Source organism: Pristis pectinata, chromosome 4 (assembly GCF_009764475.1).
Source record: "Pristis pectinata isolate sPriPec2 chromosome 4, sPriPec2.1.pri, whole genome shotgun sequence".
NCBI lineage: Eukaryota > Metazoa > Chordata > Chondrichthyes > Rhinopristiformes > Pristidae > Pristis > Pristis pectinata.
In genome coordinates this window covers 84,449,268-84,462,433 of record NC_067408.1, presented here as the reverse complement: position 1 = coordinate 84,462,433, position 13,166 = coordinate 84,449,268, and the positions used below count along the sequence as shown (strand labels likewise).

The window sequence follows — 13,166 nt, the reverse complement described above, 5'->3', positions numbered from 1 at the left end:
TATTTATAACTGATAAGTACGTGGATTTTACTAAGCCACCTTTGCTCCATATTTCCAAAACTACCCCAGTGTTGAAAATTCAATTAATCCAAGATCCACCATTTGATTTTGGGAGAGGGAGGAGGCGAGACCATTTCAGATTGTTCTGTGTTGAAAAAGCAGTTCACTCCTCAATGACCCAGATTTAACTTTAAAATCCTCCACCAAAGGAATAAGCTTCTGTGCCATTCATCATATTGGACCCCTTTACTACCTCAATGACATAACCCCAAATCTTCCAAAAATCAAATGGAAAACAAATCTAGTTTACGCAACCTTCTCTCATGATTTAATCCCTTGGTTACACACATTTTCCCGAGCAGCAACAGGAAAGACGAGCACACTGCAGTTAAGGTCTTCTTGGGTACAAAATTAAAACCTGATCCGAAGCAGCCACCTCACACCCGAACTAAGCCAGAGGACTTGGAACTTCTTTATTACCCAGTCATCACCATCAAGCCCACTCCAGTGTGTTCATGCAGCCCATGACACCTGCTTATTCTACCCAGCACTGATGGATGCTCATCCGTCTCCAACTTAAAAACTTTGGTTCCCAGGCAAAAAGCTGATGCACTGAAGCCCTCCCTGTCAAGCTCACCGGCTCTCCATTCTGGAGACATCCCGAGTACAAAGTGCATCCCCTTTCAGGAATTTTGCCCAGCGCCTGGCTAGATACAACCGACCCAAGAGCAGCGAGGGGCTGCCTTGTATGGTTTGTGCACTGACAGAATGCCTTCAGTGCCAAACCCACCTGCTCCCCGAACTCAGCAGCATAACACAGAACGAGGAGTGTAAATAAATTACACTTTATTTAACGTACAATCTTTGCTTTAAAACACGTACATCTGGAGAACTTATTAGCACATTCATTTATTTAAAGCCGGCGGTTGTTAGCACGACCCGTCCCAAGCCCTATTTCAAAGGCGATCCGATCCCGCCACATAGTAAGGTTCCATCGGCTTCAGTTCGAATAGGCGGTCTCTGCGGCGCTGGAATGAAATTGAGCTCAGATAGTGTGAGGGTACAAGTTCAGAGGCACAAAGAGCGAACACAGAAGCAAACACTCTGGAAGTGGAAAGCAAGAACAAAGGGATGATACACAAATGAGTGACAGAGGGGGTGCAAGGGAGAGTGCAATTCAATCTTTAATTGGCGCCATTAAGTTCCCATACCATTATTTTGGAAGTCATCATCAACCCGAAAGTTAATTGACTCATCCATATCAACAATACCATTACAAAATCAAGAGCTGGACACTCAAAAATACACGACTGACCTCCAGCGGTAAAAAAACTGCTGGAGGAACTTGGCAGGTCAGGCAGCATCTATGGCGGGATCCCTGTCATAGATGCTGCCTGCCCTGCCAAGTTCCTCCAGTAGTTTGCCTTTGGTCTGGATTCCAGCATCTGCAGTCTCTCACGTCCCCCATGACTGACCTCCAGATTACCCAGGAATGTTCTGCTACTTAAAAGGTTCAAGTCAGAGAAACTTGTAAGTAATCCAATGTCTGACTGAACAGTGCCGCTGCCATTGTACTCTACATTGGCGACCAAGACTACCATCTTCAGTGTGTGCTGCAGCAACTTACCAAGTGGTCTTGACAGAAGGGAAGGAAAAAGGCTCCACCTAACTTTCACTACCAAGGCAGTCAAAGCCCAGAATTGATTACCATTCTTTTATTGTCCATGGATAAGTATGCTACCACTCCTTAATACCTCACTCTCTAACATCCACGGCATTAGAGTTGTTGAGGCTCAAGGTAGTATATCATTAACCTCCATGGCAGTTAGGGCTAGTTATTTGATAGGAGCCACCTCTCAACAAAGATTATGACAATCTCAATTTATTATGACATTCAAGGTCACCTTCAGTGCACCAGCACAGCCTTTGATCATCTGAAGAATGTACGAAGATCAAAGCCAGAAACCAGGCACAATGCTCACAGTCTATCAGGCAGCAATTAACCCTGGCTTCCTATACATTGAATCATGGAATCCATTCAGCAGACACCTCAAAAGACCTTAAAACTATGCAGAGATACCTCCAAAACAATATCTGTAAAATCCTCCAAACCTACCGACAGGATTAGTGACCAAAGTCTGTACTCTCTCCCAAGCCAACATGCCCAGCATTGACACCCTTATTATATACAATCGACTCCTTTAAACTCACCACATAATTCACAAGCCTCACAACAGATTCCCAAAACAGATATACTATTCCAAGCACTCCCACAGCAAGAGATTATCAGCAGATGATTCAAGCAAGTTCTCATAGCCTCCCTGAAAAAAGGTGCAACATTCCCAGGAGAACCCAGCCCACAAATTCTCAGAGAAAAACATCCTGGATGACTTTGAGAACCAAGTCAATTCATTCTGAACACACAGAAGTCCAGTGTAAATGGCAGGGGAAGCACAGCACCAAACAAATGACTAACCCTTGTGGGGAATCAGAAGAATATAAGATGAGCATTCATACAGAATGGAGAGGAATTTTTGTAGATGGTTAAAGCAGAAGGGCTATGGAATTTAGGATCCATTTAACAAAATAGTATCTGAAATTACTGACTCAGCCAAGTGCACTACAAGCAGACTTGGTTCCTGTTACATTTAAAGTAACGCACACGATTGAATTGCTACCACCATTTACTGCCAGCTTAGATTCCATGCATGTCTGCAATTCAATGACAGTTTCTGGCAAATTGGGATAGCAAAAATTTAGATCAGCAGATGGAAAACCATTCTTAAGTGGCAATGAATGGAAACACAGTTGATTTTGTACACAAAGTGAAGGCCTACTGTAATACAAAGTCAAGATGGGAAGGAAATGGGAAAGTAGATACTCCAGATATAAAAGGTGCTGTAGAAGGGATCCCTTGGGATTCTACGGAAGGGTGGGAGAAAATAGTAAGAATGGCAGTTGAGCCAGTGAAAGCAAGTGGTTTCATGGAAATGAAGGTGGCGAATCTAATGTTTAGGGACCACTTTATAAAGGAACTGTAGCATATCATGGAACAAGATAGCTTAAGGGTGTATGCAGTAATTTCTCATCCAACAAGGAACTATGCACATTCTTCCTATGATTGGCTGGGTTTCTCCTGGATGCTCCAGTTTCCTCTCACATCTCAAAGATATGATGATTAGTGTTCATTGCAACAGGTGATTCAGTGGGGGAAAAGACCCAAGGAGAACACAGGCTACTGGGAAGCGAGTGGAGAATGGGACTGATAGAATTGCACCGAAAGCCAGCATCAAATAGCATCCAACGACTTAAGGAAACAAAATATTGATCACATTAAGTGTATAACATCAAACGAAACAACAGAAAGCAAGAAGGAACAGTCCTGGTATGATAAAATGGTGGAAAATGATATTATATACAAAGTAACAGTGGTATGAGGGCCTCCCATATTTGTCAGTTCCTTGGAGAACATCAACAAGATTTGTTGACATAAACATGACAGAACCAAAGGGATGTCACTCTGAGGCCTGAAATGTAATTTGGGAGTCATAAGTCCTACAAGGGCTCAGAGACAAATTTTGTGAAGATCTTAATATTGCATTTTGACTGAACTGATCACATGCAACAGAATAGAAACTTCCCTTTACTGCACACTAAGTAACACTGGATTCAGCAGGACCTTTAATTTTAGAAGCAGTGTTTATCAGAGAAACTGAGTGAATGCGAGAGCTGAATGAAGCTCCCACCTGCTTGCTACCCTTTTCTTTGGGATAAATGTTAATTTTTCCAAAGTGAAATAAAATGTTAACTTTAACTTTTAATTATTTGCAATGGTTCATAAAGAAAGAAGATATACTTAAAACAGGGAAAACAAAATACAAGTGTAACAGCTTGGTAAATTTTGTGCGCGAAAGTCACTTTTCTTTATCTCTTATCTTAAATCTGTGTTTTAGTACTTATATTTAAACCCAAATTATAAAATGGATGAAATAAAGACCCGAATTCCATAATGGCACATGTTCTTTACCAGTTAATTCTGTTTCAAATTTCTTATTTTAGATCAGAGATTCCTATTTGTTAAACTCTGGCAACATTGTGCTGGTATTTTGGAGAAATGGTTGATGACAAGTTGGGGAGGGAGGGGTGGAGAGATAATCTCAAATATTGTTCATGATTTTTCCATTCTAATGATTTTTTTGAAACTTGCAAAAATTTTACATTTAAAAATTACTCAAGTTAGAAGATCAATAGATTAAAGACAAAACTTGTTCCACGCTGGTTTGTCCAACATTCTTTGTTGGAAAAATGAAGTGTTTATATAATGAATGACAGAGGCATGTTCTATTTGGACTAAAGGCTATTCCAATATGACCACGTAAAGAATTAAGAGTTTGCATTCCAGAACTCAATTTCAAACTGACAAATTAGAGGTTGTAGATATGGACTGGTGACTGGTCTGCAAACAATTACGTTACTTTACAAAAAACTTCTTGATTCAGCCATAGTTAAGGACTACTTTTGTCTGAGTGCAACTAACATGAATAGTTCTGCTCAGTACCAATGGAACATTTACTAAATCTAATTAGGTTACTGATTTGTTGACAAATAGAAGTAATTAGCTTTGTTAATGTCACTGCTTTCCATACTGGTTACATATGGAAATTATGTGACACGCCCATTTTACAACCACAGTCTTGTAAGGAATCTATTCATGTGGTACTGATTGGACTCAAGATCCTACAACCCATACACTGAAAAGTGATTAGTTTCTAAATTAAACATAAAAATTTGCCAACAAATTCATCAAATATATTGATCTTAATGAAACCCAGTCTGTAATGTGGGAATTAAAGGCCAAATGAAGCATGGAAGGACACATAAAACATCAAAATTATCCAAGTATGGAATAGGGCCTACAAATGAGATGAATGCTTGGATAAACCTTGGTCTCCAGTTGCAACTCATTGATCATTGTAATCAATTTGCTATATCCCAGTAGTAATGGAGAAATACCAGCGGAAGAAGAGGAAGCAGCAAAAGTTAATACGCAACCTCTTGGTTTAGCAAGAACAAAAGAAATTCAAAATTTAGAAGTAAGAAATTCAATGAGAAGGCAAGAAATCACTTGGGGTGGTTACTGTAACAAGGGCTCGAGAACTCATTTAAATTGGAAACAAATGGACATTAACAAGGTCAAGGGGTTGTACTATAATAGCATATTGTGACTTTCACACATAAAATTGACCAAGTTGTTTCCCAGTATGCCACGTAGAACCAAGAGGCTTTTACTATTAACTTTCAAAACAGGCTGTGAGCTGAAAAAAAAACACTGAATGGAGTAACAATTCATTCAGAGGCACAATGAGAATGGACTTCACACTAACCCAAGAAAATACAGTAATCAGACTACACAATGAAATATGTTCATTTAAGTCTAATTATCTGTCTTCTCTGAACTCCTTTGGTCTAGCCATCCATGAGATTTACAAATTCAGAAATAATAACCATGATTCCCCACCTGGATTCATTCCCAAAATCCATTGGAAAAAAGTTAATGCCCAAATTGTTATGGAGTGAAATGTATTCATCAATCTTTCAAAGTGCTCATAAACCCAGAACCATTTCCATCGAACACTTTTGTACGAGGATTAAAACATGAAACAAGATGGCATTCCCTTGAGGACAATGGATGCATTCACTGACATAAGAATGAGAAGGAATCATTTCACCGACTTGCAACAAACAGACAAGATAAGTAAAAATACATTATCAAGCAGTGACTGTGATGAGAGGCTGTGTCATTCAAATTATAAGCGTGGAGATTTCTGTATTATAAAACAAAAGGGTTCAGGTCAAAGCCACCATGAACTAAACTGATCATGAGTACATGGGAACAGACTTTTTTGATTGATCAGCAAGGTAAATGATAATATCCAATAGAGTCAAAGAGAACTATACATGCAAGTATTATTTAAACTTAAATGATATGCATCACAGGGGAAAAGCAGTTTAACACTGGCATAGTATTGATAAGTACAAAAAACTATTAAGTAACATTGAGTTGTACCACTTTGAGTCTTAATCTGTTTCACCTCACCCATACAGTTTCAGGTCAAATTTTGGATCACCTTGCCACAGTCATCATTAGCCCCTCTTGCTTGAAGTCAGAAGATTACATTTTCAACCCCCATTTCAGGGTATGAGCACAAAAATCTCCACTGGTGCTCCAGTGCATGACTCACTGATTACCATACTTTTGAAAATGTCATCATTTTGGTTAAGTATTGAACCATGACAGATGTGAAGGCCACTTTGCACCATCTTAAAGAGTAGGTGAGTTATCCTCAGTGCTCTGACCAAGTACCTCATGATTATGAAGTAACTAAAACACATCATCTGGTCATTTTCACAAACACTACCCGTGAGAACTGGGCACATTCAAATTGCATACCAAAGCATTTCAAAGGTTTTTAGATGGCTGTGAAACAATTTGGATCATCCTGTGGTCATGAAAGACAGTTTTTTTTTACACTTCCTACTTATAATTTAGCTCACTATTGATAATATGGCTTGCCTGACAATCATGACCGATAGCAATAGGGATTCAATGGCATATTTTATTTGGACATATGATTTATAATTTGAATAACGTGTTTTAACCTTCAGAGTGCACAAACAAATGGAGTTCTCCTTTACCTCAGGCTGCCAAACACTCACTCTGCAGTATTAATACTAGTTGATCTGCAAATGACTCAAAAGTTGACTGTGTCTCATGCATGGCATTAATCTTTAGACTGAAACTGAACTGTCAAGGAAATAACTTTAACCAAAATCTGACTCCAAACTTAAGTGGAATAAGGAGTTGGTGGTTGGTGGAATGCAGTATATTAGTACAAAGCTACACTTTAAATCTAAAGGGAAATTGAAAATAACGGGGTAAGGAATTGTAAAACGAACAAACAGTTTTAAGGCATATTTCCATCAATTGTTGTTCAATGGTTTATTTCAGTAACTGTTACCGTGACAAAGATATCTTGTCATTGAGCTAGGCATACTAGCAAGCTTCTGGCACGTTAAGAGCTACACTTTGATAATAACAAGTTTTATAAACAATAGCAACTAAATGAACAACTTCCTCCCCCCACTCTAAAATCGGTAATTAAACGCAAGTTTGCTTCCCCCAACTGAACTGCAAATATTCATGTTTAAAAGTATTTATTAAATAATTTTTGAAGCTTCATTTATAACAAGAATTTCCAAGATGCTGATGAAAGTGTTTTCAGCAATTTTTTTGGGACAAATGTTTACGTCCACTATAAATACAAACATCCAAAATAAAAAAGTAAAAATACTCCATTGTAATTTTAGAACAAAACTGTAATCTTACTTGAAATACAATTCATATACAATAATAGTCAAGCAAGAATTGCTATACATTATGGATTTCACACACCATTCTGCTTGAATCAACATACGAGTCAAGATATTTTCTGCAGCAAGGTACGGCCTATGAAAAAGGGTTCATCTTAGACTAAAAGCAAGAAAATTTTAAAACTACTGAGTATTAAGAAATACTGCTTTTGGCTCAAGTTTTCCAGAATTGTTTATGTTTAAACCTGTAGCCTATAAAAACAAACTTAAGAAGATGAAGAGCCAATGGTCCAGCACTGCAAGTATCAATATTTACACATAAGAGACTGAGGGCCTCCAGTGGTAAAACTTGGTAGTAAAATAATTAAAACAGCAGTAAACCTCAGAAAAAAGTCCTATGGTTAGTAATACAGACCGATACATAATGCATTTCTTTGCAGTCACAAGGGTCTAATCAGAAAGCACAAGAGCAGTTTGTTTACGTTGCTGTGCTGGAAGTAGTCATGCAGAATGTCATTGTTATAAGTGTACTATCAACCTTACCAATAAAAGATTCTAGAAGTTACATACCATTGAATAGAATAAAAATGTGGCAAATAATCCACAAGTGAAGATAGCACAAATGAAACTTGGCCCATAATTCCACATAACCAGTGGCTACAAAAGTCTGTTACACAGAATTCTCTCCTCCAATGAAACACATTTTCCTACAATTAAACTAGAGGAAATTTCCTTGTTTCACTCTTTAACAAAACTTCTGTTAGCAGAATAATAGAACATTTTCACTGCATATTTTGTAGGGTTTACATTACTCAAATTATACAAATTAGTGTCACACAGCTCAATGGAGGAAATTTATTTATTAATTGCCATGGGCAACCAGGTGACAGGCTTTGGCCTCATGTTTTTTATGTGCAACTTTGGGCAGAGCGCCAACAAGTTATTTGCCACCTTCTAAAAGTTCTGATTTCATGATAGGACATTTTCTGTTGACATTGGAATATGTTCTCTATTCCCCACAACATCCTCATTATTTTGAAACTCACAATCACCAAACTAATCTTCTATTTTCTCCTGTTTACCTTCCAAACTTAAAAAAATTTGGAGGTACCTCCAAATCCTCCACAGCATCAAAATTATAAGGGAACATTAACAACCTTACATTTTGATCAGAACAGTAAATCAGCCTGTTCAACTGCAACAGCATATGAAAATGCTGAATAAAGGGACCGTTCTTCTGGGCAAGACAAAAACTGATTTCATAACAACAGTAATTAAATCCTAATGGAGTCTACCAAATTAGTTCCTTAAATGCAATGCACCATAGAAGACATTTTACACTTATTCATATTTTCTCCTGCATCAAGGTGAAAAGTATTTTTTTTAAATATATACACATTAGATTACATGCATCTTGGAAAACCCTGGGTTCAGAAATCAAAGGGAATAAGTTTGGAATTGTACCCATAATCTCTTCTAAAACTGAGGGTTATAGTAATATGTAAATTTTCAGATTGTAAGACTGGAATACTCATGGTTACAAAAAAAATGTCTGCAATTGGAAATACTGTATCTTACTGATACCAAAGCTAGAAAGTATTTCTGATATCGGTATTACTTTAAATTCATGAAAAAAGATGTTTAACACCCAAAGAAAAAAAAATATTGGGTCATTCTGCAGTTACACTGCCATTGGAAACCCTAGCCCGAATCACCTCCACCTACTTCAATATTCCAACCAGCAGCAGATTAAACACAGAGATAAGGATTTCTTCTCCTAACACAACAATGCTGGTAAAGATGTTGATCCTCTGTTGCTAAAATTAATAAAAATTCTTCACAGATCACGTACTGGATCTGGAATAATCATATATACCAAGTGCCCGGTTTTAGTTACAATTGTAAAATATTGCTTTACAATCGACATCAATTTTAGGTTTTCATGAAATCCACTAAAAGAAATGAACACTAATTTATACTTGATTTTAAATCAACAGTAACTCACTACTCTCAAATACTAAATTGAATGTGCATTGCAAAATGCCAGATTTGGCTTTGTGACAGTGCTCTTAAACTCAATTTTCAGATTCCAAAGTTAAGCCATACAGCAGAGTCTTGAACACATAATCTAGACTCCTCAACACTGTACTGTTGAAGGTGCCCACTTTCTGATTGGATGTCAAACCAAGAACCCATTGTTTCCCCAAATTAAAACAAACAAAAATTACATGGGGTTATTTCAAGAACAAAGGCATTCTCCCAGTGTTCTGTCAAATACACTCAACCTATGTATCATTAAAATAACTTGGTTAGTCATTTAATTATTTCCTATTTGTGAGACCTTAATCACGTACACTAGCTGTGTTCCCACATTGTAACAATAAATATACTTCAAAAGTAATTCAGGACCATAGTCTTGGGACATCCCAAGAATAAGAAGCAACATGCAAATTCATTATTAACTATCAGTCTTTTAGATTTAAAATGGGGAACACATCTTTCAATGAAAGTTAGCTTGGCTGAAAAAGAGATCATTATCAAACTGTTCTGATCAAAATGTTAATAAAATGCATTTAAAATACAAAAATATTCTCAACAACCCATATTTCAGTTATACTGCGACTACCTAACTGCAATTAAAGTAATAGATTTTGTATCAGCTAAAAATCTGACCTTGAAAACCAAGTCTAGGGAAACAGAAGACTAAAATCTGTACTGCTGCCTTCATTAATAGAAATCAATCAAACATTCTGCAAGGCACATTACACCTCATTATAACACTCTTGGAGCACATTATCAAAAAGTGTTTATGATAGAAATATCCTACATCATGAAACATACCACGAGCAAAGCAAAGATCCACAATCTGGCAAACTTGTGGAAAAGATAGGTTTATAAAAGAATCCAACAGGGGCACATGGTTACCTTCATTAACGTTTTATTTTTGGGAGTAACAATATGCAAAAGTTGGTGTACAGATGATCCTACTCATGCATTTCGTTACCCAAGTACCACGTTGCTGCAATTTGTGCAACTGCAAATTATGATAACATGTTTGCTTTGCAGCTTTCAGGAATGCATTTGTTGTGCATATATGGTATTAGGCAACCGATTCTCTGAAATAAAATAGATAGTTTTCCCATCCATTTCACCTACTAGTTTTTAAATCCGCTTGTACAAACAAAAACGTTAAAAAGTGGAATGCTTTAAAAAAAAAAGTGATAGTTGGCTCAAATTATGCGCAAAATACACACCCATTTTGTTTTTGCAAACTTTTGCTTTAATTGTCAAACCTTATCCAGTTTTTATTAAGCATCTGGCTATTTAGATAATAAATTCATAGAGAAATGTAATAAATAAGATTTTTCCCAATCAACCCCCAACCTGAAAGTATTAAACAATAGCAATTACCACCCATTCACAAGTATAATTTCCATTCAGAGGAGAAGTATCAGTGAATATTATGGACTACAAATGATTTAATAGCTAAACAGTATTTCCCCCCTTTTTCCTGCCTTAATCTTAAGCACAGGAAACCCAGGTCACAGAGTGTGACAAAATCACTAGAGTTCAAATAACTTTTCCAATATTGATAAGCTAGGTTCATAGATTGAAGCATACAAGAACAAACTGATATCAAATTCAGAAGCTCTCATACTGTGGTCAAGTAAATTTATAACTTGTAAAAGTTGTTACTTGCAGATGGAAGTCAAACTTTAGGTCAACACAAGGGAGCTTTTCAAATGTTAAACAAAATGTAGGGAACAACTAAAAGATAGAAATTTTGGTTGGGAAACTTGACAGCAATGCAAAAATACAGTAAACATTTTGTATAATGTTCTTAATGGGAAAATGCATTCCTTCGAAAAAGTTTTTAAAATTACATATGCACTAATGCCATTCAAAGTCACTTTTTTTTAAAAGAAAAGGAACCAAAAATTTTCAACTAACTTAACGAGCTTCTTAAGTATGACAGTCAAATGAAATTAACTCACAGATGAACACCAAAATGCAATTGTCCAGCACTCCATATTTAAAGAATGAGATTTTGGTAAAGTAGATGGACTGTTACGTCATCTGTTTCTAAACACGAACTTTTTGATTATTAAATGAGCAAATTATTATTACATAAAGTATCATGCTGAACAGGTATTTCCATGTGCACCAAATGGATCTGCTCCTAAAGATAAATTAAAAGAAAAAAAAATGTCGTTTTCAACACCTGGTTGCACCTTTATGCCACATTTCAATGCAAGTCAGAAAAAAAAGCATCCGAACCTGGAAGCAGGTGTTTGCTAGCAGAAAAATAGCAAGGGTTGTAATTGGAAGCAATAGGAATCAATGTTTTTTTTAAAATAAAAGAATGAATCTACCAGTTGTTTTCTGAAGGTACATATTACTGCAAGACCTCATTACTTGAGAACCCTTTATGGTACAACAATGATTTAAATATTCTAAAAAATTTGTCAAATAAGGGCTCTGAAAATCATAGGATAAAGTAAAAACAAATCAGCTTGTGCATATTTTAATGTCAGATTTGTTACTGTATTTTTTTCTCCAGAGTTAGTTATTTCCAAGTATAAACTAAACAAAACACTTACTGAAAGAGTATTCCTTTGCAGCAGACCCCTCCCCCTAAAATCAGGAAATAAAACCATTCAAACACTACACTCTAACACCTGGTCATACTTTCTTCATAGCTTATTTTGTTATACTATTACGTAACAAATTTCGATATTCCCCTCATCAGCCATACTGCCATAATGTTGCCCAGTATTAAAGTATATATATATACATACACACAAAATCCAAATGCTGTTAGCAAAGTAAAACTGATACCCAACAAGAAACTTATATTCTTATGGCCACACTCTACTTATAACTTAAAACAGCAGCAATGCCTCAAACAACTGATACACACTGGAAAAAGTCCACAAAATAGTTAGACAACACCTAGGAGTTTGTAATTAACAACTCCTTTTGTTGATTAATATATGCACCATAACAGAGAACAAAATAACAAGCAACCTTGAATTCTTCCAGAACACTCAGAATAATGAGCTCTCACACATATTGTTCCATGGCGATACCTAAAAATATTTCTACAAAACAGATGATGAAACATGGTGCCATTTTAATTACTTTCTTTAAAAATGTAACAAACTCTGCACAAATTATAAAATTCAGAAACACAAGTAAAATGCAAATAGACACTAATCGGTCATTTTAACTAAAGGAAATAATTCACAAGTTTTTACTGGGCTATTTTAAGTATTATCTGTTTTACATCACCGCCTAATGATTGATTTACAAAAACAAACTACTGTAATGGCTTACCGTTTTTATATCAAGTAATTTTCAGAATGTTATCAGCCATTGCGCGACAGCTTCTTGCAAATATATAAACTGATTAAATGAGAATGAATAGAAATAACATTTGCTACATCCAAATTTGAAAATAATTTAGAGGGAAACTGGATAGCTAGCACAATATAGTACAAAAGAAAGCCCAAAAACAATTCAGATGAAAGAGTTAGAATTGGCCAGAAGTAATTAACAAACAAAAACAAAAACAAAACCTCCCTTCCAGCCCGAGCACCAAACCCCCCGCACCCACCCATCTCAAACTCCTTTACACCACTGGCCACCCCTTTCTCTTATTAGATTAATTCAGAATCGACAACCGAAAAGACTATGAAAAAAAACTATTTGCATCTTCAGCAGCTGGGGCCTGGTAATACACTTCCAGACTTTTACTAAACTATTAGCATTTTCACTCAAAGAAATATTCTGTC

The 13,166-nt window shown here is 36.3% G+C and overlaps 1 protein-coding gene across 5 annotated transcripts in view; it reads right to left on the bottom strand.

Annotated features, from left to right (window-relative positions):
• The window catches only part of LOC127569898 (zinc finger and BTB domain-containing protein 20-like), a 197,883-nt gene that overhangs the window by 182,950 nt on the left and 1,767 nt on the right, over positions 1 to 13,166 (bottom strand). The window lies entirely within an intron of this gene.